This window comes from Myotis davidii, unplaced genomic scaffold, assembly GCF_000327345.1.
Source record: "Myotis davidii unplaced genomic scaffold, ASM32734v1 scaffold821, whole genome shotgun sequence".
Classification (NCBI taxonomy): Eukaryota; Metazoa; Chordata; class Mammalia; order Chiroptera; family Vespertilionidae; genus Myotis; species Myotis davidii.
In genome coordinates this window covers 2235218-2240255 of record NW_006295269.1, presented here as the reverse complement: position 1 = coordinate 2240255, position 5038 = coordinate 2235218, and the positions used below count along the sequence as shown (strand labels likewise).

The window sequence follows — 5038 nt, the reverse complement described above, 5'->3', positions numbered from 1 at the left end:
GTCTCTATGATGCCTGTGTCCCTGAGGGCAGGTGCCTGTGTGTCTCTATGATGCCTGTGCCCCTGAGGGCACATGTGTGTGTCTCTATGATGCCTGTGCCCCTGAGGGCAGGTGCCTGTGTGTCTCTATGATGCCTGTGCCCCTGAGGGCACGTGCTGTGTGTCTCTATGATGCCTGTGCCCCTGAGGGCACGTGCCTGTCTGTTTCATTCGTTCTTGCACTCCCACAGTGTTTCCCAGGACGTCATATACAACAGCTGCTGGGCCAGGACCCCAGAGTGTCCCTGTGAAACGGCAAACACCAGCCCGGCCTCAGGAAACATTTAGAACCGTCGGAAGCCGGTGCAAAGAGCTGAAGAGCCAGTGAGAAGTAGCTCCCAGGAGTAAAGCCTGCCATGAAGGAAGAGGCTCTGGGTGGGTCCCTGAGTGGCTCACCTCGGCCCTCAGGCGCTCTGTCCTCCCTGACACTCGCCTTGAATAACCAAGCCGTCAGCCTGACGCAGGTGAAAAATTCCGAATGCTGCCTGCTGCGGACACACCGGCTGTCCCAGGCATGCTGACGAGAATGCCAGAGGCGATATTGTGGGCGGTAACCTCACAGAGGCCCTTTCTGGCAGGGAGCCAGAGGAAGCCCAGCCTGAGGTTCAGGCCATGGCAGAGGTTGAGGTGCAAGGCAGAGAGAGCGCCCAGGCTGCACTGGGTCGTGTGCATGAAGCTGCAAGAGGGAAGGGCTGAGGTAGAGGGTGCGGAGGGTCTGGAAGGAGCAGAGAGTGAGCCGGGGCTGAGTGAGTCTAGACAGCATGGCCAGGGCCAAGGCTCACAGATAACAGTCAGGTGATCGGATTTGCACCTGCCGTCCTCAATAGGTTCTTGGAAACTGACTTTACAGGAAACGATGGTAAAGAAACCAGTTTCCCGTAGGCTAATTAATAAAAGCAAGAGTTTAGTTCCTATGGAATATTTTTGGACACAGAAATATCACCAAATTTCTAAATAAAGACCCAAACACTTCTAATACTACACACTGAAGTAAGTGTGAGCTACGCCTACATTTCAGAAAGACAACTAAAAGCAAGATAATTCTTTTCCAATCCATTTTTTCCAGTTCAGAATCATGGGTGGCCGGAGCCTGTCCCAGCAGCTCAGGGCACCAGGCGGGACCCGAGAGACAGGGCGCCCCTTCAGTGCAGCCCTCACTCACCCACACTCACTCAGACCGGGACAAAGAGACACCCCAGCTAACACCGTGTGCACAGCTCTAGGGCGTGGGAGGAACCGGAGTCCCCACAGAAAACCCACGCAGATGTGGGGAGAGTGTGCACGCTCCACACAGCCCTGCCAGGACTCGACCTTGTTTCTTACCCAGGTTATAATGAAACGGCGTTGAATGAAAGGACATTATTCGAGGATCTGCTGTGATTTAAGAAGATCCTACATTCCTTAAGTCTAAATTCCCCAGTGCTTCTCAAAGTACCTACACCGGTAAGAGTTTGAACAAAACATAGAGCCAAGCAACCATTGGCTTTGCTCAATTGTCCACTGGATTTGAGCTGGTCAAGTGTTCAACTGCGAATCAAAAGAAAATAATGTATAAACGTGTATATAAAACATTGGAAATATAGGAAGCGAGTACATGCACAGGATAGTTAGTACACTGTTTTGTTCATTTGTTTGTTTTCTCTTTGGGAAGGAAACTCCTTTATCAAATGTAAGTCTATATTATTCAACTTTGGGGCATTTAGCTTTTATTCGAGAGGAAGGACTAAGTGAATCTACTAATTTTCTTCCTCATTGCTCGCAACACAAACACTTTGACGGTAGGTCCTGCCCCACTTGGCAAGTCAATGCGCACTGACACACATGACAAGCCCCTTCCCCTTCTGACGCATCCAAGTTCAGTGTTTCCAGAGACGTCCACTCACCTTGGACCTCTTAGTGTTCCCGTGCCTTCCTCTGCTTTCACGGTAATAATCTTCGGATTTTGTTTGCCATGGCGGGTGTCATCTTTTCCCTCCACACATCCTTTCTCCGGGATTGCTCATCCACGCCTGTGACACGGGGGACAGAGAGCCTTCATTTCTGTGCACACAGAGGAGAGAAGCAGGAAGCTCAGGTCAGCGACACTTCTGATTTAGTCCATGTTCCCCTGGCTGCCTACAGTTTAATCACAGTTTTAGGACTTCACCTAATTAGAGGAAATTTAGGATAGAGCTGCCGCAGAATGCAGGCGAAATGGAGGCTATTTTCCTTAACAACTGAAGATCTGATGCCACCTTGGCTTCTCACATATGCATTTCATTGAACACATGGTGCTCGACCTCTCGCTGCAGGAGGAGACTCTGAAGTGCTAAAAGTTATCTACAGTCAGTAAAACCAGGGCCGGCAAAATGGGAGAAATCAATGAAACATCCGGTCAGAATCCTGTTTCAGAATGACTCAAACCAGGGTCGTACTCCAGAATCCCATTCTGAAAGATGTCAGTCGCAGAGGCAATGAAAGGCAGGCCATGAATACTGATGAAATGGAGTGTGCTGCGCCCCAAGGAACTCATTTATATGTATTTGTGATTCTCCCTACAAAGGCAGAGGAAACGGCTTTCCCCCAGGAGTCTTCAAAGTCTGGAAGAGCTTTTACTTCCCCCTTGTCAACTGTTTCACAGACAGCAGTGTGTCAGCACTGGGTGAGAGGAGGCAGGAGTGTGCACCTGCTCCCACTGGACAAAAGGGAGCAGAGCAGGTGTGTGCACCTGCTCCCACTGGACAAGAAGGGGCAGAACAGGTGTGTGCACCTGCTCCCACTAGGCAAGAAGGGGCAGAACAGGTGTGTGCACCTGCTCCCACTGGACAAGAAGGGGCAGAGCAGGAGTGTGCACCTGCTCCCACTGGACAGGAAGGGGCAGAACAGATGTGTGCACCTGCTCCCACTGGACAAGAAGGGGCAGAACAGGTGTGTGCACCTGCTCCCATTGGACAAGAAGGGGCAGAACAGGTGTGTGCACCTGCTCCCACTGGACAAGAAGGGGCAGAGCAGCAGGCATGTGTGCACCTGCTCCCTGCCCCATCCCATTTGGCCCTCAGCTCTCCCTAGATGAGGCTGTGGAAATGAGGCAAAAGATGGTGGAGGAGACACAAAGAACTCAGGACGACTGGGGCACAGCCCATTGCCCGCTCTCTCCTTACTGGTGCCACAAGACAAGCCCATTTTAAACAGAAACTGGTGTTCAACGAGCTCAGCTACAGTGAGAGCTCGTGCAGGTCAGAAGTTTTATTGTCAGATCATAGGCAATATTTTTCAGTATCTTTTTAGGAGGAAAGTAACTCTTAAAGCTACTAAGAGGCTAATTTTACATTAGGTATTTTAAATTAAACATTAAAATGTTAACAAAATTAAATTTAAATACTGAAATCTAATGTTAATGAAGGATAGTCATGGGGTGGGTAATGGTTTGGGTAGTACTAAATCAGAATGAAGACCTCTCACACCCAGTCATCTCTTTTATTCCCACGGCTTGTAGATAAAGCGCTGGGCTTAGAAGGAATATAGTGAAGGCATGTTGTAGTCCAAGCCTCCGCTTTACAGGTAAGATAAAGAGGCTCAGAGAGAGAGAGAGAGAGAGAGGGAAGGAGGGAGAGAGAGAGAGAGAGACTCACAGAAGGTTGCACAGGGAATATGGGCCCTGCAATGACTCAGCAGGTTATCTGCTTCTTTGACCCACCTCTCCACAACCGCCGTTTGGTTCCTGGAGGGGTTAAGCCTTGTACGACACACCGCGTCCACATCACGTGTAAACAACTAGCTAAGTCCTTTGCTTCCTTAGCTGTGTTAACCAACACTGCACAGCTGATGTCAGCTGAGACCACACGGAGAAACACAAGCAAACATAGCTCCCGGCTGCCCAGGAAAGCTACCAGGTACTGGGCGCCCAGCCTGAGCCAGTGTCCAAGCACAGCACTACAGAGCCGTTATCGTTCCTGCAAACCCAAAGCATGTAGGTATCGTCGCATCCCGGAGATGAGGAAACTGAGTCAGGGAAAGACGATGCCTTATGGAAGGTTACACACAGCTAGTGAGTTATCCGATTCCACCACCCATGCACACCGACCCCCTGCGGTGAGGAGCAGACAACAACACAGGAAGTGTGAGTCTCTTTGAAGACCCAGAGCCCAGGACCAGAAACAGAATGAAGAGTACTTGGAAGGAGACTAAAGAAAGGAAGAGAGTATTATGGGAACATGTTCTACAGTGATTCTGATATGTCTCAAGATCTCTGAAAATACTAAATATGCAAATGCAATTAGAGCAGATCATATAACTTCACCCATGAAATGCTGGGGAAGATCCTTGTGATATTAGGTGCCTGAGGATGAGCAACGAGCTCAAGGTCTCAGAGTTAGGGAGGATGAGTTATGATCACCCACTGTATCAGTCTGGTCGGCTGCCATATAACTTAACCACAGACTCAGTGGCTTACAAGACACTGATTTTCTCACCGTCTGGAGGCTGGGAGTTTAAGATAAGGTGCTGGTGGGTTCATTTCCCTTGAGCCTCTCTCCTGGGTTTGCAGATGGCTGCCCTCCTGCTGCCCCTTCACAGAGCCTTTCTCTGAGCGTGCACATCCCTGGACTCCTTTTGTGTCCAAATGTGCCCTTCTGATCCGGACACCAGTCAGCTTGGACCAGGGCCCACACTGAGAACCTCCTTTCAACTTCATCACCTTTTCAAAGACCTTATCTCTCTATTGTCACATCTGAGGTACTGGAGGTTAGGTCTTCAACATAGGAATGTTGGGAGAACATAATTCAGCTCAGAACACCCACAACGTAACTGGTTTTGGTGCCACAGAAAATCCCAGCCCATGCCACCACCTTCAGTGCCCCAGGAAGGTGGAAGCCCTTACTGCCTGAATTCCGGAAACGAGGACTCTATGACAGGTTTTAGGTTACTTTTTTTAAAAGGAGGGAAGGGCCATAATTAAATAAACTTTTTCACAATAGTATAAACCAAGGGTCAGTAAACTGCCTGTAAGTCAAATACAGCCT

General features: G+C 49.5%; 1 protein-coding gene across 1 annotated transcript in view; it reads right to left on the bottom strand.

Annotated features, from left to right (window-relative positions):
• FRMD4B (FERM domain containing 4B) overlaps positions 1 to 2076 on the bottom strand; it is a 194677-nt gene extending 192601 nt beyond the window's left edge. The window contains exon 1 of the mRNA XM_006769937.2: positions 1922 to 2076. The gene's annotated coding sequence lies outside the window, so the exon portion shown is untranslated. The remainder of the gene's footprint in view (positions 1 to 1921) is intronic.
• Positions 2077 to 5038: the final 2962 nt, after the last annotated feature.